General features: G+C 40.8%; 1 protein-coding gene and 1 long non-coding RNA gene across 18 annotated transcripts in view; one reads left to right on the top strand and one right to left on the bottom strand.

Annotated features, from left to right (window-relative positions):
- The window catches only part of CACNA2D1 (calcium voltage-gated channel auxiliary subunit alpha2delta 1), a 436639-nt gene that overhangs the window by 132838 nt on the left and 280907 nt on the right, over positions 1-22894 (top strand). The gene's annotated exons all lie outside the window — the stretch shown is intronic.
- On the bottom strand, positions 343-11148 carry LOC121233313. Its single transcript, XR_005932416.1, has 4 exons — positions 11054-11148; positions 9995-10176; positions 8696-8926; positions 343-3655 (listed from the first exon to the last, which is right to left on the bottom strand). It is a non-coding gene; the product is annotated as an uncharacterized LOC121233313 (long non-coding RNA).

Consider the following 22894-nt stretch of genomic DNA (forward strand, 5'->3'; position numbering starts at 1 on the left):
CACACCATTGATACACTTCTTTAAACAAGGACACACATTATGTAGACTTCTGGGCATGTTAAAATATTGAGAGATTGGAAAAAAATCAAAGGAATACCTACAAATACACTAATAACGTTAAGTGAGAAGGGATTGATTTCAGAGCAGAGGTTTAAAAAAATCTATGCAAAGTACCGGACCTAAAATATATTTTCAGGGAGGAGTTAAGGTGTGGGAGAATATTGCAGTGCGCATGTGAGAACGGCAGAGGTGTGCTCGGGGTAACGCCGTGGGGTGTGACTGAAGCAAGGGGGATGGAGTCACAACAGCAAAGATTCAAACTGAGCACAAGGACAGTATCTTGGAAGTAAAATCTTTTCATCTGGGAAGGAAATTCCCCAAGGATGGTTGGGATTTAACATTTCTGTGTATTTTAGCCTCTCTATCATATATCTGTCTTCCCAAACCACGTGAGATAGGCAAGTGCTATTGTGCCCATTTCCCTGGTGGGGTATTAAGGATGCTGCTTGACAGCACTGCCGAGCTTCCATGGGCTGTTGCTGCTGGCGGGGGATGGATCTGCTCATACGTCCCTACAAGAGAGGACAGCAAAAGTGCCTTGAGCTGTAAAGAGATATGAGCAAAGGATCCAGATCATTAATGATAATGTTAATTTTTCTTTGCAATATGAAGACTCAGAGTAAGGCTATTTGTATTTATTGCGTCAGCCTCAAATTGCAAGTGCTGTATTTTTTCATCTGCTTGTCTAGCTTTGAGGATCTGGTGACTTTGCTACATTTCACCCTGAATGAGGCAGTTATCTCAAAGTACTAGATGTGTTAAAAGACTGCTTTGCCTGAAGTATGCCCTTGCAGTGTCCAATTTTGCTCTTCCTTTTGAGTAATCACTTTTATTGGAAAGGAGCAGGAAAATACTTCTTTTTTTCTTTAATCATGTTGAAATTAGTAATAAATGCTTCAGAAGAAAACCATCAGTGTTTCTTTTTTTCACAGAGCAATTTCAGGATGATGGATATTTTTGCAAGAAATATTTCTTCATTAGTATCTTCTGTTTGGTGATGGCCTCATCAGCTGCTGTAGTGAATTTAGTGAGTCTTCTTAATTTGTCTGCTTATTTCAGTTTAATTAATTTTCTTGTTAAGTTTTCAGTGGTGAATGTATCTAGGAAGGATTGATGTAAGTTAAAGATAAAATTCCTGCTTCGGATAGCTGGAATAAATTGGCAGATCAAACCAGCAGCTATTACTCACTATCTTCTAGGTTTTTAAAATAAAATTACTTTTTTTTGCCATCATATGATCCTTAAAGTCTATGAAATCATTTCCCAACCTCTCTAAGCGGTAATTACTGTATCAGGAATGAGAACTCTGGAGACCTCTATTTGTAAAGGCACTCAGCAGCCGAGCCTCAGCAATGTCTGGTACCAGTAGAAGGAGGGATCATTTCTGAGATACTGTAATTGATTCACTGTTCTTGTTCAAAAAAAGCTAACTTAACACAATACTGGAAATAATCATAGGACTCTAAATATCAGTGACTAAAGAATCTGTGTGGAATAATACCAGCCTTTTGGAGAAGACCTCTGGAGATCAGCTTTAAGTTGCTTTTCTGCCAGACATCTTGTGTTTCATGAGGCAATTGATTTAATCACTTTATGCTACTGAAAAATGGTGTAATTATATTTCTTTTTCCATCCTTTTTGAGACAGTAAGCTCTTCACAGTAGGCAGTGTCATTTGCCATGTGTTTGTTCCAGTTTAGACTGAAAGTGTTTGGGGATCTCCAGATGATACTGTAATATAGATAACTGACAAAAAAGCTGGTTTCTTGTCTGCAGGATCCTTCCATCCAAAACTCCAGAACACAAGACGTAGAAGGGCTGTGTTTGCAGTTTTTTGTTTCTTTATAACCCAGAAGAAAAATAACTGGTGAAAGATACAAATAATATGTAATTAAGACAACCATATCAATACAGAAGACCTGAAAAATCTGGCACTACAGATGTGGGAGAGAGCAAGGTGCACGGCAGACAGTCAGCAAAACAGCCGTGCTGCGTGTTGCCAGGTGGAATTTCAGAGCTGGATTTTGGGAGAGCAGCCCAGGAGACTCCCACCTGCTCATCATAAGAATCCCTTCACACTGCATACTCCAAAATTTCAGGAAGAAAAAACAACCTGTGTACGGGCTTAGAGAATGCATAATTTGTGCCTACTCTGTCCTCCCTGATGTAGCTTGTGTGTGCCTCTGTTGCCAAAGGTGCCTTAGGCTATGGATTCAGTTTCTTTCTTGCCTGATTTCCTCCTAGACACATGATTCTTGAATTTTTGGCCGCTCACTGACTAAGCTTTAACAGCTTTGTATGTCTAATCCAGGTCTTCAGAATATTGGCAAAAGAAATCAAACTATCAATGTTAATCAATCAAAATAGCTGCTGTATTATTCAGAGAAAGAAACAATATACTCCTCTGATAGGAAAGCAATTAAACAGTAATTAACGAATAAACTAAAGGGATGAATAACAATATGAAGCATAAATATCTTGAACCCTAAGAATCTAAGGAACCCTAAGAATAAGCTGAGAAAACATCTGGTCCAGTGGTATTCATTTTTAATATATCTTTAAATAATGGAGAGATTGCAGAAGTCTGGAAGAGCACTAATGTGCTTCATGATTCATAAAAGTAAACAGCATTACTTGGTAAACCTGATAGCAGTTCACCAGTCATCCAGAAATGGAGATCATCATCCCTTATTCAGTTGCTGAAGGTGCACTAGAAGCAGATCGGTAGATTGAAGGAATTGACTGATGCCCTACCTACATGTACAATATCTGCAATTTAAAGGTTTTACTTCAGACTGGATTTAGTGTGGTCCTTTGGAGTCAATATGGCCCAATAAATGTGTTACTCCAGGAAAAAAAAAGAGATTAAGTGAATTGGAGAGGAGGAGCTGTGTTCAGAAAAGCAGTATCTCCACAAAGGATATAGAGGTCAAGGCAGTTCAACAACAGTCTCCAGTTTGATACAGTATACAACACCGGTATATATACCACAAGACATACTTGCAAAATTCAGGCAACATATAGATATGGGACTAATGTATGGGAAACTTCAACATCATATGTTAAAAAGGTAGTTTATGCAGTGTAAGTACCTAAATTATATTTTTTTTAATTAAAAAAAAAAAGTTGTGGAAGATAATTCAAAGAGTGCAGAAAGTGGTGAATAAAGGGACAAAAAGCTTCTACATCTCGGATGTTAAGGAGGACTCTACACGTACTCCTGCTTCCCAGCTTTCTCCTCCTTACCGAGCTTAGTGTATGGGCAGGCTTTCCTCCATCTCTCACTTTATGTATGCTGGCAAGCTGCCGTTCCAGGGCATTGAAAATGTACATTTATGTGTCGGGCCAGGAAGAGGGAATGCTGCAGTGTTGCCTTTCCTGCTAATAAAGGGTGTGTGTCACTGTGCCATGGCTCTATACGTGCCTTTCCCCAGCCTCTTGCATTAGGTTTCTGGGCATGCCAGCTCTGAGACAGTGTTGCCCGTACATCTCTGCATCCAGGTGTGTGTGCTCCTTCTCTCCTCTCCTCGCTTGTTCCCCTTCACCTCTTTTCAATCCTTTGCTCCGCTTCAGGTGGTCCCTTCTGGCTTCAGACTCTGTAGCAGAGTAGTGGAAAGGATTATTATCAATACTACTAGTCTGTACAAAGTGCTTTGCCTTTTGTTTGTACAAGCCGCCTGTTTATCAGCATTTCTGAAAGCAAGTGCCTAGCTGTAACTGCAGACACACAAAGCATTTCAGCACAGAAACTGCTTGAGGTCAACTCTGAAGTGAAATCCAACATGACAATGAACTCTTTAAAATAGTCAGTCTATCAGTTACTCCATATGCCTGCTGTGAAGTGATAGTGATGTTGAGTGCAGGCACATGGAGAAAAATATGTCTATGAAAAGTTTATTGAGTCTATCAGAAAAGGAAAGCCTGTACACCAGTAATAAATTAGCAGAAAAAAAACCATTCCAAACAAATCACATTATGGTATGTCCATAATATAATTAGCCTGTGCTTCAGGATTAATGCATTCATTTTATACTGAAATAGCAGTGAGAATTTTTGTTCTAAATTCAGAGCATTGGAAATAATCTTCTCTGCCTTTTCAATTTGTATTCATTTGCCTTTTTTTTCTTTAAAAACAAATAATTTGAGCTCTGGGAAGGTAATATTCCTGAAAGTAGATGATATACTTGTGATAGCACTTCATCACATCTGTCCTAGCAAGCAAGACTTAATGCTTGAATAATAGGGCTTTCATAGATCTGTAATGGGTACTATCAGAAATAGTATTGAGTGGGCATTAGAAGACATGACTTCTCTGCAATGGAAATTTGCATTTACTCCATTTGTAGATATCAAACCCAGGTATTAACTACTTTCAAGTGAATCCTGGAAGATTATCATTTTGCCATGGTAATAGTGTATTTAAACAAAACTGTTACTTAGGACAGGAAATATCTGTTGTCTCCTGGCTCTGTGATGGTTGCTTTATATAGTTTTGGTTTTCATGGTGATTAGTGCCATTACACTTTTAAAAAATACAGCCATTGCAGGCTGTCTAAGCTAGATCAGAAACAAAATGGGTTATGCATTGCAGGCACGATTCTTTCATGAGAATAAGAGGGTTTAAATCTGCAAATACGGCGTAATACCTATTCCCGGGTCCATTTCTGCTTTGCTCACTAAGGTAAATGGTGCGAATTGGTTTAAATAGGTGGTGGAATTGAAGTGACAAGAGTAATTTATACTACCTGAGGTTCTGCTCGCTCCTTTAAAAGATGAGATACTCTGTTAAAGTCCTTGCAGACTGGTCTAATTGGGCAGGCTTGAAGGATGCTCAGTGCTCTGTAAGTTCCCCTGGGTCCTGCAGCTCATTTGTAGAGTCTGCGGGCAGAGTCCTGCAGGACGGCTTGGTTATCAGCTGCCTGCCACCATGGTCGCCGTAGCTATTTCCATTCTAGCCTTCACACAGGGTTCAGACTGTTTTTGTTTCTACCACTGTATTATTAAATATTGAACGTGCTCTTTGCACTCACGAGTATCTTTAGTGCTCAGAAGTGTGTGAACAATTTGAGACAGAGCAGTATCTACCTCAAATCCTTTTTATAGATAATGTTCACTGGTCCTGAAACATGCACCATTTGCACAGACTGCTGCTAACAACATTTGATCCATCAGCTATGCTTGTAGCAAACTATACCTTAGTCTCAAATGTGTGATACCAGAATGCGAAAACAACTCAAGTTTATGTTGTTTTACATATGACCCTCACTATTAAAGCACGTATTTTAGAGCAATGAAAATTTTTCTATTGCAGAATTCTTAGCTGGGGAAAGAAGCATGGGCAAAGAAATGAACAAATCCCAATTTGTTCTTCTTTTTATTCTGGAAAGAGGAGCAACAATGTGTTGTTTGAGCACTCTTTCCTCAAGTGCCTTTCCCAGTAAATTACGTAGTTTCTCTTGCATGCCACATGCATCATTAACCATTCCATCTATCTCCCAATGTTTCTCCATCCTAACACTGAGGAAGCCAGTAATAAGATTAATCTTTGTCACTAACAATCACTTGTATAGCTATAAGGGAGGAACATTATATGTATTGTGATGGGTTGACCCCGGCTGGATGCCAGGTGCCCACCAAAGCCATTCTATCACTCCCCCCTCCTCAGCTGGACAGGGGAGAGAAAATATAACAAAGGGTTCATGGGTCAAGATAAGGACAGGAGACATCACTCGCCAATTAGCGTCACGGGCAAGACAGAGTCAGCTTGGGAAAATTAACTCAATTTATTACCAATCAACCAGAGTAGAGTAATGAGAAATAAAACCAAATCTCAAAACACTTTCCCTCCAACCCTCCCTTCTTCCCGGGCACAATTTCACTCCCATATTCTCTACCTCCCCCCCCCCCGCCCCAACCCCAGCGGCACAGGGGGACAAGGAATGGGGTTTACGGTCAGTTCATCACACGTTATCTCTGCTGCTTCATCCTCCTCAGTGGCAGGACTCATCACACTCTTCCCCTGCTCCAGCATGGGTCCCTTCCCCGGGCTGCAGTCCTTCAGGCACAGACTGCTCCAGCGTGGGTCCCTTCCCCGGGGTCACAAGTCCTGCCAGCAAACCTGCCCCAGCGTGGGCTCCTCTCTCCACGGGGCCACAGGTCCTGCCAGGAGCCTGCTCCAGCGCGGGCTTCCCATGGGGTCACAGCCTCCTTTGGGCATCCCCCTGCTCCGGCGTGGGGTCCTCTCTCCCCGGGCTGCAGGTGGAGATCTGCTCCCCCGCGGACCTCCCTGGGCTCCAGGGGGACAGCCTGCCTCACCGTGGTCTTCCCCACGGGCTGCAGGGGAATCTCTGCTCCGGCGCCTGGAGCATCTCCTCCCGCTCCTTCTGCACTGACCTGGGGGTCTGTGGGGCTGTTTCTCTTACATGTTCTCACTCCTCTCTCCGGCTGCTGTTGCACAGTTTTTCCCCCTTCTATAATCTGTTCTCCCAGAGGCTAGTGGGAGACCATCGCTGATGGGCTCAGCCTTGGCCGGCGGCGGGTCCGTCTTGGAGCCGGCTGGCATTGGCTCTGTCGGACATCGGGGAAGTTTCCAGCAGCTTCTCACAGAAACCACCCCTGTAACCCCCCCCGCTACCAAAACCTTGCCACACAAACCTAATACAGTATAAATGCCCAACAGAAGTCAAAGGTTAAGCTGAGGGCTACTAAATTAAGGGCACCTATCAGTATACTCAGTTTTCTCATACTCCTTCACATATTCCTGTGATGGTGTTATATTCAGGCATTTAAATGCTAATCCAGGGATCCAAATGATTGGTAGTTAACCACCTGCACTTGATATAAACAGTAATAGCAAAGAGAAAGCCAGACCTGGAACTGTGACTATATATTCACTACAGGGCTCTGAGATTACTTTCTTTTCACATCCTTAACAACATCCATGAGGAATCAGTGCTTTTTCTTCTATCCAGGCATCTGAGCTACCCCTAACTCCTAACTAGAACTGTGAGTTAGAGGAAATAGCTGGCTGGGCTTGCCTGAGAACATTGGGATGCAGTTGATCCTATAAACAGCTATGTCCTCGTTGTATGGTTGTACCTAAGGAGGAGGATTTAGCATTCCTGGTTTGTTGAAACATACGCTGGAGGAGTCTCCTGCAACTCCCGTGGAGACCTTCCCCTTGCAATTCTATTCTGCTGTGCTGCTGAATCCTTCCAGTCTTATGACCTCTGTGAATTCTGTGTTGGTGACAGCCCATACTGCTTGCAAAATGCAAGATGGTGTAAAGAGGCAAGTGCTGGTCAGGGTGAGAAGAAGGGTGTATTCTGGATTCATTTTCTCTGATATTGCATGTACGTCTGTGTAAGTAACTGCAGAACTACTTAGGTACACATGAACAACATATGATGCCACCCACGTTAACAATTAATTAACTATTTTACTTCATCATGTGTTTCTAGGCATTATAAAAGAATTAGATCTTTGGCAGACAAAGAAGTAGAGAGTACTTGATAGTGACCTAGATAAGCAAGATATGTCTGGGAAATGCTAATAAGCATTTTACCTCTCTGCTCCCTTTCAGCATGACTGATTTATCGTTTAATACAGCACATTGCTATGCAGGTATCCTTCCTTTTCATGATCTTGTATTCCACATAATAAGCCCTGCCTTTCAGCTGGGCTTGTTAACACAAGCAGTGTGTAGCATTAATAGCTGTTACTGTTCTCAGTTCTTCCCTCAGCTTGGGCACGGCTGTTACCAGACAGTCCCACAGCCCAGAAAAACAAATATGAAAATAAAACCAGCTTCCTGATCCTGACAAGCCAGTGTCAAGGCTCCAGGTGCCAGAGGTGCAATTTTCAGTCCTTCTGATAAGCCAAGGTACTAAAACGGCAAGAGGTGGTGTTCTTAGCTGTTAGGGCTGAACAGGGAGGCGTCCTCCAGTTCTGAAGTTTATGCTGCATTTTAGGAATTCTTCAGGGTGAAAGATGTGATAAGACACCGTGTGTAAAAATGGGAATGTGGGGTTTATTTTCCCTTCTGTCCAAGCTCCAAAGGTAGTCAGCTGATAAGGAAATTTGGGCAAATTTGGGCAAAACAGGTGAGATTTCACATATATTAAACTCATTTACTTGACAAAATATTTTGAGAATATAGGTATGTCTAAACCTTTTTCCTCTCTACTATTTGAGTAGCTAATTTGACATCTACAACCAAAAACTACTGCTGAAGGGAGTTTTCTAGATTTCTTTAAAAAAAAAACCCTAAGCAATTTTGTCTATTTTCTGCTAAAAAATAGCTCAATAGGGAAAGGTGTCTTTCATATAAAATGAAATGATACAACACTCTCCACAGAGGTGCAAGGTGTGAGTTTTCTCTCACACTGAGAAAAAAATGGAGCTTGGTCTCATGTTCTGTATAAGTACTTAAGTCCTAGTACCAAGAGATGCTGTGTGTTTAGAAAGAGTGGGAAAGATACCACTGCGCCTTGCCCCATGCCTGAGCTTTTAGGTACGTGTTAGGCACCCTCTGAGAATGGATACGTTCAATGGATACTTGGGAGGACAATGCGGAATTATTTAATGTCTGGATTTTACTTGGGTCTATGTGTAAGGTAGGTGTCAAGCTTACTTACCATTGTCAAGAGCAAGGTATTTCCTAGTAAGTCCAGAAGCTAAACTTGAAGACCAACTTGATTTCACATGTCTCCAAAAGCAAGGTGGCAAAAAAAGTAGATTTCAGGAGACTGAGGCTTCACTTCAGTCCTCTTCTGGGTACTCCCCTCTTCCATGACTCTGTTTCCTCTATTAAATTTGACTAATAGTATCTACGTCATGAAGGATTTCCAAGTCCAAAGCAATTAAGTCTGAAAAGCATGTTGAGACATTCAGATGGAAAGTGCTGTCTGACTGCGCTGGTATAATTATACACTGCATAACTGATCCAAGTACCGAAGAAAAGTGGAACACGAAAGAACAGCTAAATTTATCCTAGAAAATGGGTTCAGCAGTTCAGCATTTAGATTTAGATCAGTAGAGCAGGCTCACTACTGCTAAAAGCCACGTAATCAGCTAATTTTGGCTGATCTAGTATCGGTTGTTGTGAAGTGCCTTTTTATGTGTGTTGGTTTAGTTATTAATTAAGAGACGTTTTAGCATACAATTAACATATGGTTTTGTTTTAAAAATGTTCTCTGGATAAAACATTTATTGCTTGATTTCAATGCTTAAATATTTTCCTTCCATTAAACTTACCGTTCTTCTAGGTTTATAACCCATACGCAGATCACAGCATTGATAAGATATTTTTAGGATACTGGGGTGAACAATTTTGCACAAATTTTGCGTACTGCAAATGAAAACTCGGAAAATATTTAAAATCCACCTGGTGGTGTGCAAAGTTGCTGACTGGGCTACAGGTACAATATTTAATCTCAGCCTTTTTCACCACCGAGGTGTAGAACAAATGCCAGTGTAACCTGCTAGTAATGTAATCTGGTTTGTAAAACAGCTAATGTGTTATTTCCCAAATTCTGATAGCAGTGCTTGTGCAAATTGAGGTTTTATAGCTCACACTTGTGCATTCAAAATGTCAGCTGATAGAAGCGTTGCTTATGTTTTTCCTGATGCCACCAAACTTACTTAAGAGGTCCAGTAGCTTTTACAACTGATTTTTTTAAAGTACAGCAACCCCTTTGCTAAAAGAGATAATATAGGTACGTATCTGGAATTTATCCTAATGTTGCAGGTGTGCTGCAGCATTGTGCACGTCGGAGTAGTGCTGCCCAGAAACTTTGACTTAAAAAGAGAATTATAAAAGCCACCATGCAACCCCCTCCCCATAAACACCTTGAGGGCTAAATTTTCAGTTAGCGTTAACTGAGCTAACACTATTGAATGCAATGGAGAGATGGTGATTTATACTGGTTTTGCACCTGGTCCAGTGAGTTAAAGCGTGAGTATCATGTCCTTCCAACTCTTTTTCACAGCAGAAGCAGGCAGAAGGGGCTGTCGTCAGGTGATGGCTCTGTGTCTTGTTGAGTGCTGAGTTACAGCGCAGAGAGCTTTGCCAGACTGCACTGGGGGACATAACTTCAGCTGAGTAAAGGTGTCCAGCCTGGGAAAGAAATGAAGTAACGTACACAAACTGTGCTGCCCAGGATGCTGTCCTGTTGTAGGCTTACACACGGGGGGTAAAAATCATCCCAATGTGCAACATTAAACTCATAATGCTCTCAGTGCTGCTGCTTAAAATGCATATACTCTACATTGCTTGCAGTGATTATTAAAAATACTATATACTTAAGAACAGTAAGAGTATAATTCATATTATAATACATTAATGATGTTCAGAATTCTTACTATGCTCTTAAATCCCAATGGGACTTGTGCTTTTGGATCATCGCAGTGGTTGTTGAGTTTTAAGTGCTAAAATAAATGCTGCAATTACTGGTGGGTAATGAAAGGGATGGCTGGTTAAGTTTTACTCTATCACCGGTACATGCTTATTGTAGGAGAGAGAAATACAGAGAAGCGCTACTGCTGCTCATTCATACTGCAGAAGTCAGATCCCTTTTTTCCTACCAGGTGCAGAGAAATCAGGCATAAATATTGGAGTACTTTTACCTAAAAATTGAGTTTGACCAAAATCCGCACTGAGACTCTGGTAGTAATAAAGCCTCCTAGAGAAGAGAAAAATTCACAAAAGATAAGAGTAATAAAAATCCCAAGATAATTTTGTTTTCAATTTTAAGCTGCTGCTGTTGCTACTTAATGGAATGGGTACTTAAGGATTTTCACATTTTTTTTTAAAAAAGAAGAAATCATTCTCGATTATATTATCATTCCTAATACCATTCATATCATAAATTTTATAATCTTTCTAAATTGTAACTTAATGTGTAAAATTGAAAATGACATTTTACTTTTCAAGATGAAGGCATTACAGCTGCATTACTCTGCTTGGGTGAAAAGTTCTAGCTGGCACCGTTTACCTGAGCAGTTTGTAATGACCGCATTTCGGTTAGAGCGCATCGGTGAGCACAATGAAGACGCATTTTTAAAAATCAAATGCATAGCAGCTCCTGGGCTGGGTTTGGCTGCTTGGGGCGTGACCGGGCGCACCCGGGACACCTCGCCGGCGCTGCCGTCCCGGTGCGCTTGCTCCTTTCTTTGCTGGGGGTTTTCTCAGCCAGCCGGACCGCCCGGGGTTTGTCCGGTGTCGTCCCGTCCCCCCCCCCCCGCAGAACGGCACGGCCGCTCCCCCGTCCCCTGCCCCGTCCGCGGCCGCGGTACGGTTGCTGCAGGCGCGGCTGGAGCCAGAAATTGTGGCTTGGGGGGGGGGGGGGAGCGGCGAAGGACGTTGTGGTACCGGGGGGGGGGGGGGGGCAAGGCCCGCGTGGGACGGGGCGGGACGACGGCAAACACGCGGTTCTTGCTCTTGCCCGGTGCTGGCTCGCCGCGGCTGCCGCCATTATTCTATTAGTACTAATTGCCCGGCGGTGCGGGGGCCCCCGCCGGCCCCGCGCTGGCGGCTGAGGGTCGGAGCGCCGCCCACCGCCGCGGGGGGGAGGCGCGGCAGCTCCCGCCCGCCGGCAGCGCGCGGCCGGCAGGTGGCGCCGGAGGAGCGCGGGCGGCGGCCCTGCGCGCCCCCGGCGTGAGCCCTGCGCGCCCCCGGCGTGAGCCCTGCGCGGCGCCGGTTCGCCGAGGCCCCTGGGTGCAGGTGCGGCCCGTGGGGCTCGGCCTGCCGGACGTCCGCTCCCGGTGTGAGTGAGGCGGTTACGCGGGTGTCGGTTCAGAAATGGCAGTTGGCGGTTTGGTTTTTTGCCTTGAAGGTAGAGGGCCGGGGGAGCCGCGGGCAGAGGTGGAGGGGTAGAGGGCCGCGGGTGCTCGGCGTCCGGCCGGAGTGTGCGAGGAGTGCTGGAGGCCCGGTAAACCCTGGCTGTTGGTTGCTACGTGTGTTGTCCTGCTAGCGTGAGGGAGCGTGTTGATGCAGGAGCTGTACAAAGAGAAAGCTAAAATGAAGCCGTTTGCCCCACTTGCTGAAGATAAATGACAGCAGATGACGTAGAGGGGGTGAATAAGCAGTGTCCCTTAGGACAATGGGAAGTTGTCTTAGGATCCTGCCAGAGCCTGGCTTTTATCAGCGTTTGGGCGTTTTTCCTTTGTTATACTGGGGAGAAGGAAGTTTGAGTCTGATTTTAGCCGCTGGAATTGAGCCGATTGTCAGTCATCCACCGAAAGGTTTTAGTTTGAGCAAGTTATGGGTTTGTAATAAACACGTGAGGCTGTGAATCATAAGCAGTAGCTAGTGAATGGCAGTGGAACTTGCAGCTATGGATAATGTAACGTGGAGACAAAATGTAGAGGAGAATAAAGAAAAAAAAACCAACCCCATAGTCAAAGTCCTATGAAACTCCCATAAGAACCCTGCAGAAAAATGACAAGGTTCTGCTAAACTTGATGTAGTAGAGATCAAAGCAATGGGAAGAGAAGTAGGAAAGGATGATATCAAAGAAACTGAGAAAAAAAATATTCTCAGGAGAACCTTTGTGTTGGAAGTGATATGTTTGAAAGATGAAGTCTGAAGATGGATTCTTGAGATTGGCTAATAACAGGTTATCAGAAGAGTTAATGATTTTATTGTGAGCATATTGCAAGGAGCAAATCTGATTACAGCTGGCTGGTCATCTCACTAATGAACTGTGCTTTGCTCATATGATATGTTTTCTTTTTATGTTAAAAACTGAGCCTTCAGAGCCTCTAATGCATCCTCCTGCAGCCTACATACTCGATAAATGTGGCAAGGTTAGACAAGGAGATATTTATTCATAAGTGTCACAGACAGTTAGGAAACTAGAGAATTCTTAGGATATCGCCAGTCACTGACCCTGAAAAGATTGACATATGATAACGCTGTGAGACAGCCAGGTTGGGAGTTACTCCGGTTTGAGGTCATGCCTCTCTGCTGGTGAGAGACGACTCTTAGTCTAGCTGTGTCCTCCAGAGTGAGAGTCATTCCTTCCTCTGTGCTTTGATTTTATTCTTTAGGTACAGATATGTATTTCAAGGTGTGAGCCTGTCTAGGAAAGAAGTTTCTAAAACCAGTATTTTGATCCAAAAGTATGTTATGGAGAAAAAGCTATGAAGAAGAAACTCTCCAGAAACTATAATTTTATTGGTTTTCTTGCTTGCAATTTGGAAGTAAGGACAGAATAATACTAAGCATATTATGTCCTTGCATCTGAAGAATAGGGGTATTAACCGCATGCTGGGCATGTGTCCCAAAACAATTGTTACCATTTAATAAAGTACCACGATATTCTAAATTCTGGATTTCACCTACGTATTTATAATCCATATGCATTTCAGTATGTGTAAGGTACGGCCATGGAATGATTGTTCAGCTCTGGAAATGATTTCTTTTTCTGGTTCATGTAATAAGAGGTGTTTGGCCTTCATTGTGAATCCTCTCTCAACTTCCAATCTAAATTCTCAGAGAAGTTGAAAAGCAAGGACTCGTGTCTTTCTCCTGGGAAACTGGTGAAGATCTAGGAGTGAAAGGTTTTATATTTTAATGAGATGAGTCAGAAATATTTCATTAATAATGTCTTGTAAAGCATGTTTTGGATAGGAAATTGTCCAACTAATATAAACAAATCTTACTTTGCATTTGAGATATTTTTATCATTGATATTGTGTAAATTTAATGTTAAAAACTGGACTCAGTATTCTGCTGATGAAACAATGATTGGTCTTATAATAAAATAATATGCAAAATAACAAATGGCAGGAAGGATGAAATCAGCATCTGTTATCTGTTAGCTAATGTCATGATTTATAAAAACAAACAGCCAGTTAAGTCTTCAATAGAAATTTATGAAAACCCCATTAATTAACGGAGACACATTGTGGTTTGAGGAAAATCTCTATTTAGGAAGATGTAAAATGTCATCGATAACATACTGTGTGTGAACCTGATAGACCACAGCAGCCCCTCTGTTGGTGGGAAATAATGTATATAATCAAGATGAGCCTTGGCAGAGAGCCTTAAACCACAAGAAAATAGGAGTCCTAGAAGAGGAGCTAACAGACAGAACGTTATCCAGAGGCCACCAGGGGTATTATACAGAATATTGAGCATGCTGAGAATTAACAGAAAATGCATATAGGCTGGCTGAAATACAAATTATTGTCTTGTATGTGTATTTACATTTCCTTCCCACTCTGCAGTGCTATGACTCTAAGGTGGCTGAGGACTTTAGTGCAGTTCTGAAATAACCATTTACTTGGTTCGCCACGGAGATCTAGCTAGTGAAGATAAGCAACTTAAACAATTGCCATTGAAAAGTCCAGTGGATTTTCCTGTACAAGCAGAGACCTGTTGCCACAGTGTAGCCTCAGGTCATTGATTCTTCCCTCTTCCATACTGCATCCTTTTTGAGCTTCATGAGTCCATAGCTGCTGGAGAAATATTTCTCTGCATACCTGCTGCCTTGCATCTTTTTTAGGTATCTGAGAACTGGTGTGAGAAGGCCTCATACATGTATCTACATTTTATTTCAAAGGTATTTGCACTTGAGAAGAGGCTAAAGGGTTGCTGGTTATAGTAATCGATTTAGTCTGTAAAAAAACAAGGAATCAATTTTTCAGAAATACCGTGATACAAAAATTGCAGGATTTCATTGGTCCCAAAGTAAACATCACTGGATAGCATAGCATCATGTTCCCACTATAGCTTTGTTTGTCATTTCTTTTCAGAACCTCTGATAAAATGCCTCACAAAAGCAAGGAGAAACCAAAACAAAGACCAAAGAGTTAAATTTTGAATGTGAACTTAGCAGTGCTTAATGGGAAGGGTCTGACGGCCTTTTGTTGTCCTAAACTCACGCCATTGGTCTTGACTTTAAATTCATCTTTTCTGATCTGTGTCAAAAGTCGTCAGTCAATAAAGCAGGAGGCATTTATTGTTTTGCCGTTACTCATATTTTTCTCAGTTTTTCTTGTATTAGCCATCAGGCTTGTGGCAACGATTTATGAATGTTGAGGTCCGAATATATTTATTTTTATGTGGCATCGTACTTATATATTGCTAGTTAGTATCTCCCTAGAAATGAGGCAAGACATGATACAGGTCTTGTTTTGCTGTCAGTGTATTTATTTTGCCCACTTCTACCTGGGTGCACAGAAGATATAACTGATTCCTGCTGAGAAGGAGCTGACCAGAATATTTGTTATCTATTGTAAGACAGAGTTGCCCCATGTGTTCCTATCTAAGGACTTCAGACACAGGATTTGTTTTCTCTGGTTTTTTTTTTGGGGGGGGGGGTGTTTTGTGCACGGGAAAGGTTTTGAGGCCATGAAGATGACTACTTTTTGGCACACGTAATTTTTTTATCAGATTCAGTTTACGATGTTCTACCCCACTGAAGGGTGGGTATCCAGAATATGCCTGTTTGCTTCTCTCAGTACAAGAAAGGGATCCTGGAGCAGTCCCACAGCCCGTTCCTCAGCATCCTCTCTCCAAGGGTCAAAAGCAGATATGTAGGAGAGGGTGTAAAACCAGGACAGACATAGTGTTACTTCCTTAAAATGCTGTCCTTGCCTCCAGCAGTTTGCAATCCAGGGATTTCCCTGGTCACAGATGGTTTTAATTGCATTAATAACCCTTGGTAGATTTTCTTCCCATGAATATGTCTAATCTGTTCTAAACAGATGTAAACTTTTAGCTTTCTCAGTAATCTCTGACAAGTTCTGCAGCCTGCCTGGTGTGCAAAGAACCATCTCCTTCTCTTTGTTTCAACCATCCCCCCTTAAACTTGTATTGGAAGAGCCAGAGATCAAAGAATCTCTGGTCATTCTCTGTGCCGATCATGGTTTTTTAGGCTGCTATCATATGTTTAATCAGTGGTCTTTTCCAAGTTGATAATAATACACACTACATTTAATTTTATAACAGCATCCCTAAAATTGTCTTCTGTAATATGACAGCTTACAGTTGTTGACTTGGGCTTCCCTTTGGTTCTGTTCAGAAGCATAGTTTACACAGTGCTGTCGCTAAAGCTCACTGAAGTGTCATGTGATGTCCAGTTTTAGTTTGAAACCACACTTGTGAGTGTGTCTTTATTAAATCTGTTACTTTTTGTCTTTAAGAGGTATTGTAAAGCACTTCAAAATTAAATCATAGCGTGAGCTATGCAATTGATACTAAAATAACATTAGATATTTCAATAATAAATATCTATTATAATTAGATCTGGGAGAGTATTTGGGAGATGCTTAGGTGCTTTAATGACAGAGTGGGTTTCTGGGGAAATAGGCAGATATGAAAATGAGACTTATTAAACAAGCCAAGTCCCCAGACAGCATCTCATCAGCATGACCACTAATTCGTGGGCTGAGTTATAACTGACAGTCCAGGATTATTCATCTGTTGTAAAGTGATGCTCCTCTGAACATGTGTTTGGATAACATTACGAGTAATGAATAACTCTGAAAGTACACAAGTGAGAAAAAAAACTAGTATAAAATATGGATGGAAGTCAAGTGAAACTAAAAGCAGTGATGCAGGGTTTCTAAAGCTAATCTCTAGAATAATTACAGGTTTTGGTTTTATAGGGGTGATGGATAGAGTTAAAGCATGTACTCCTCAGATCACATCACAACTATGTGAAGAGTGAAGCTTCACCAGGGTTCTGTGTTATGCTTTAGGGGGTGGCCCGATGTAAGGACCAAAACTTCACAAATTCTGTTGATTTCTCTGCAGTTTACTACAGTTTTATCAATAGGTGCAATGTGGTCTTTTCCTTATTTAAAGCCTTCTTGTAGCACAACCTTCCAAAAGGGCGCACCGAACCTGAACAGTAGAACCAGTCCTAAAAATACACCGCCTATTTGTGCTAACAGTGTCCCTGATTAAGATCAAATACTCATGCTGGTCACCACAATACATGCCACAAGCTAAGGTTCATACATTTTGGGGTTATTTTCCATTTTCAGATGTGATAGACCAAAGATAGAAAAACAGTTATAGAATGGTGATATCCCGAAGCATGCCTCTGGAAGTGGCAATAAGCCTAGCTGTGAGTTTAGTATTCTCCCCCTGCTATGGTGCTGTTGATGATGTTGTAATGTAAGGTTGACCATAATACTCTGGGGGAGTTGGATGTGTTGCATGCAGGACGCTCATCTGCTCCTTCGAAGCAAAAGGAAGTTTGCAGTGAAAATGAGAAGCTGTTGCTGTCAGCAAAAAATCGCTGTGTGAACATTACAGAGCACCTAAGGAACATTTAATGACTTGGCAATTCTAAGCTTTGCATCATTGTCAAGGAGGATGGGAAAATTAATTTAATTGGTACAATCTTTCATTTAGAGTTAAACTCAATAGGCAATTTCTTCTTGCTATGAGCATATGTTATTTACTGGGTTTGTCTTTCCAGTGTTTTATCAGCCTTACATCACCTGATCTTGCTGAGAAGGAACTAAATTTAAATTCTGCCTACTTAGCTCAGATTTCTCTGTCAAATTTATTAAGAAATAATTATAAAAGACTGAAGAGTGGAAAGGCTAATTAAAAGCCCACTTTTTTTTTGGTTTTTTTTTGTTTAGTCAGCGATAAATATAATTAATACTAGGTAAATTTCTTATACTCGTATGCCTTGGTCATAAAAGGAACAACATAGAAAATCTTGTATTTCATAAAGAAAGTGAATGGGCAATGTATCCTGTTATGACCCCTGTGAAGAGCATCAAATGCTGGAGGAAGCTTAGTAAACAAATTACGAAGAAACTGGAATTTTTTAATGGGATAATAAAGGAATAGTAAAGAATAGCTTGGAGACAAAGTGTGGACAAGGAATTTTAGATTTTTCAGAAAATTAAGCATCTTCATTTTTAATTGTCACAGATAAGCAGTATGTCTGGGTTTATCACAGCTGAATAAAAATCCTGTGGTGACAGGGAATTTTATTAATAATGGGTACTTTAGTTCCTAAGCCACAATATCAATTTATGCTTGGTTCTGTTTGCATAATATTTTATGAGTGTCTGACTGAGTCTTTATTAAGCCTATTTCATGAGGTTTAATACATCTGCAGTGTTGGTTCTGCCTCTGAATTGAGGCTATTGTCACAGCTATCCTCATTTGTCATGAGATTCATTTCATTTGATAAGTAATGTTGGCAAACAATATATATTTTTAAACTGCATAACTCAGTGGTGCCATAGCACTCAAAAAAAAAAAAAACTTAAGACATTTATAAATTATATTTATAAAATTAAAGGAGTAAGTGGAACTCACCTGTAGAACAAAGCATCTTCCTTACCAACAGAATATTGCCATTTTCTCTGTTGGCCAGTGTTACTGGGAAACGATTATCCAAAAGAATAATTTTATCATAAAACTTGCTGTTAAAGCAACAATGCTATTTACTTTTTCCAAAGCTGGCATGCTGCCAATGAAGCTAGCTACATATAAAAAAGGAAAACATGCATGGGAAAGCTATATGGTGGATAAAACAGGCTTATGCTGAAAGCCACTTCATCTCCATGCTTCTTGAGTTCTGGAACAATGTCATTTATTATCTTGCCTAATTTCCTCCCCTAGTATCTCAATTTGGTATTTTGTGCATCATAAACCCTGCCGCATGATCCTGTAGTACTTACATACTGTCTAGCTTAATTTCACATTCATAATTATTCTCCTATGCATTGCCAAGGTCTGGATTTGAGTAGCTGACTAATTAAAATATTTGTGTGTCAAACCATCTGCATGCCATGTCTTTTCTGCTCCTGTGTCCCCTATCCTGGTTTAGCTTGTATGAAAAATAGGAAATGTGGAAGTCAACGGAGTGTTGAACACACAAGATTTTGGTGTCACTTGTGGCACTTGAAAATGGGATACTAGATAGTAATAGGCAAATCAGAAGCTATTGCTGTCAGGGCTTGATGCACCATGCTGTAGTATTTGCTGTGTGACACTGCTGTAATGGAAAGGTTCGTAAGACTGAGGAAGAAAAAATACTCCTGGCGTACCAGAGGATAATAGTATTACCCTTATCTGAAATAAATTATATTGAATAAAATTGCCATTGTGATAAAATAGGAAGTTACAGTTTTTTTCTAAAGCTCTAGAATTTCATTTAACCATCAGATGAACAGCTGTTGTAAAAATCCAAATGATTTTGGCTCCACCAAGTAAATGCTTAAGAATTCTTATTGATTTTATATAAACAGGATATGGATTTGAAAATGGTTTGTAAAATTTCTTCTAGCTTTCTTTACACATGTATTCTTCCTCTGTTTTTAAAACCTGTTTACCTTAACATCACTCTTTGCAGAAAGAGGAATTTTCAAAACAAAAACTATGAAAACCTGGAAATAGTTTACATGTTTTCCCTTGCTTTGCATTGCTTCTATCTTAAAGTTTGAAGCACCAATATTTATTAGGACTAGCGATCTACCTGAAAGTCAGACTGAGGAAGGATTTCTTGGCTCTGATGTTGCACAGGCTTCAGTGTTTACGTAAATTTGACAAATGTTACTATTTTATATATCCCAGAGAGAATACTTCATTGGTTTTGTATGAAGTGTAGTTAAGATAAAAACTCAGTGTCTGACATATGTAGAGAAGGCAATACCTTTGTCTGTTAAATATTTTTCAACTTTGATCACACTCAAAAGCTTTAGATATTTAAAGTTGTATTAGTCATATACATCTTTGCCTTTCTTAGAAACATGGAATAACTTAGGGTGGAAGGGAACTTGTGAGGATATCTGGTCCAGTCTTCCCCTAACCCAGAGGTTTTGAATATGAAATAGAGATAAGGATAAATAAAGAATGTAACTTTTTTTTTTTCCAGGTGATTACCCTGTTTGAGCATTGTTCTGTCAATCAGATCCCTAGTCCATCATCAGGTGATAATGGATGAAGGAAGAAGGTGTTAATCTCTTAACACTTAGACAAATTTATTTAATTCCCAATGAGCCACATGTCTATGTTCAGATCTACATTTTGATAGGATTTGTAAATGAGGCAGCCTGTTGTTGAAATGGGAGGAGTTATAAATCATTACGTTCTGTGTATTTCTGCCTGTTTACTGGCTATCCTTGTGTCCCTTGTTATTATTGTATCAAATTAGAAAATTTGTCATGGAATATTCTGATCCAAGTACAATTACAACACTCAGCCAAAGTATTTTAAGGTTTCTTTCAACTTTGTGCAGACTTTTTGTGTAAAAAAAAATAGTTACTATTCCCTGTCATTTAGAGAACTGCTGCACAAAGATCTACAATTACTAGCAATTAAGAAAAACAACAAAGCTTTGAACTCAGATTTGTTTTTCCCTTTTTTTTGTTATCAGTTGCTCTTCTGATTGTGATATAATGAGACATATTATGGATGATTGTATTTTGAAACACAAAATGATTAAATAATGAGATCATGTATTAATAACTTTTAGAGTTACTAGGGAAAACTCATTGCTTAAATAATGCATCAGAACATCAAGTCCAAGGGCAATGTTGTGAAGTTACATATTTTGAAGTTAATACAGTAGGAAAGAGGTATTTTATTATCTTTTATAATTCATTTCTTATTCCATCCCAATCCATATGTAGACATACATATTTAAAAATAACTGTATTACATTTTTATATATTAGTGCACCTGTATTATGTTTACTTCATTAACAACCGGTTTGTTTTCTTCTTCATTATGAATATTTCCATGTCTAAGAACAAATAAAAAATCAGAATGAAAGAAATTAAGGTTATATTAAAGATGTGATAGAATCTTGATACATTCCAGGTTGAAGTCACTGTTTACACCTGGCACCACTTCAGTGAGACAGAAAGAAGCTTCCAGAAGTGAATATCAGATTATGCGTTGTGTGTGGCTATATCAATTTGGCCGGACACTTATGATTTTCTATGCCTATCTCAGTGTATAGTATAGAAGAAAATTCAGTAGAACAAAAACTCTGCTCTCTCTAACAAAGATATAAATAATATTTTATATAAAAATGTTATTAATTATGTATAATACATATGTATATAAATAAAAAATATAGCTATATTTTTTCCCAAGAATTTAATTCAATATTACTGAAGAATAAGGGAAATTTTGGTATTTTACTGTATCAGATACTGTATCAGATGTATTGGGCCTGCTAACCAGCAAAAGAGAATTCTACATGCAAAACAGGTCTGAATTGTTTGTGGTCGGTATGGTAAAAACCCATATATTAAATGCTGAAACTGAAGTGAAGTATTAGCTCCGGCCATCCTGTCTAATTGGTCTGGTAAGAGACTTTTGAAACTATGACCATGTAATTATAGACTGTGTATGGTCCCAAAAGGGACAAAGTTACATTAAACAGGCAGCCCAGTTCTGGTGTTTCCCAATTTTTGCACACTTAGCTTTGCAAGAGTTTTTATGTATATATGGAGAAAGGCAGAGGCACATATACACTCACATCTGGTTACATTTGTGAGTGACTTGCCGCAAGGTGCAGTCTGTGTTGTTTTACTAGCTATTTATTGTTCTTGGTTATGTTTACATGAAGAATCTGCTTTTCATATTAAGTTGTCTAACTTTGGTTGCTCTTTGGCTTTGTATAATTTCTTGAAACATATTTTAACAAGCTTTAGAATTCTGTCTTTGGTCTTTAGTTAGTTTGGAGTTGTGATTCACAGAAGTTAAGCAAGCCCAGTTTATTTGAGTATGGTTACTGAATTATTCATTTCAAATATGTAAATAACTATTCATAAACATATTGAAGAACAAGCACCCCTGAGAATGCATTTACTAAATGTATGCATAAAGACATGTATTTTGCTATGTGAGTAGTTTGGAAAGTGGCAGGTTGGAGAACTCGCTTTGTGAATGACAACTTAAATCAGATAATGCTCCTTGTGCTTCTTAATTGGCTACGTGACGTTTTCTGTGCAAGAGCATATTGTATAGCTGTTGGTAATTTATTTCCAATATGAGTATTAAAGTAATGGAATTAAATGGAATTTGCAAACACCTACTAGCTAAGGAATCTTTCAAACTGTGGTGGTTTGACCCTGGCTGGACACCAGGTGCCCACCAAAGCCGCTCTATCGCTCCCCTCCTCAGCTGGGCAGGGGAGAGAAAATAGAACAAAAGGCGCGTGGGTCGAGATGAGGACAGGGAGAGATCACTCACCAATTACCGTCACAGGCAAAACAGACTTGACTTGGGGTAAAATTAATTTATCATCAATCAAATCAGAGTAGGATAATGAGGAATAAAACTGAATCTTAAAACACCTTCCCCCCACCCCTCCCTCCTTCCCGGCTCAACTCCACTCCAGGTTCTCTCCACCTCCTCCCCCAGAGCGGCGCAGGGGGACGGGGAATGGGGGTTGGGGTCAGTTCATCACACCTTGTCTCTGCCGCTCCGTCCTCCTCAGGGGGAGGACTCCTCACTCCTCCCCTGCCCCAACGTGGGCTCCTCTCTCCACGGGGCCACAGGTCCTGCCAGGAGCCTGCTCCAGCGCGGGCTTCCCACGGGGTCACAGCCTCCTTCGGGCATCCCCCTGCTCCGGCGTGGGGTCCTCTCTCCCCGGGCTGCAGGTGGAGATCTGCTCCCCCGTGGACCTCCCTGGGCTGCAGGGGGACAGCCTGCCTCACCGTGGTCTTCCCCACGGGCTGCAGGGGAATCTCTGCTCCGGCGCCTGGAGCATCTCCTCCCCCTCCTTCTGCACTGACCTGGGGGTCTGCGGGGCTGTTTCACTCACATGTTCTCACTTCTCTCTCTGGCTGCAGTTTCTGTGCCCCAGCAACTTTTTTTTTTTCCCGTTCTTAAATCT

This window comes from Aquila chrysaetos, chromosome 5 (genome assembly GCF_900496995.4).
Source record: "Aquila chrysaetos chrysaetos chromosome 5, bAquChr1.4, whole genome shotgun sequence".
In the NCBI taxonomy this organism is placed as follows: Eukaryota; Metazoa; Chordata; class Aves; order Accipitriformes; family Accipitridae; genus Aquila; species Aquila chrysaetos.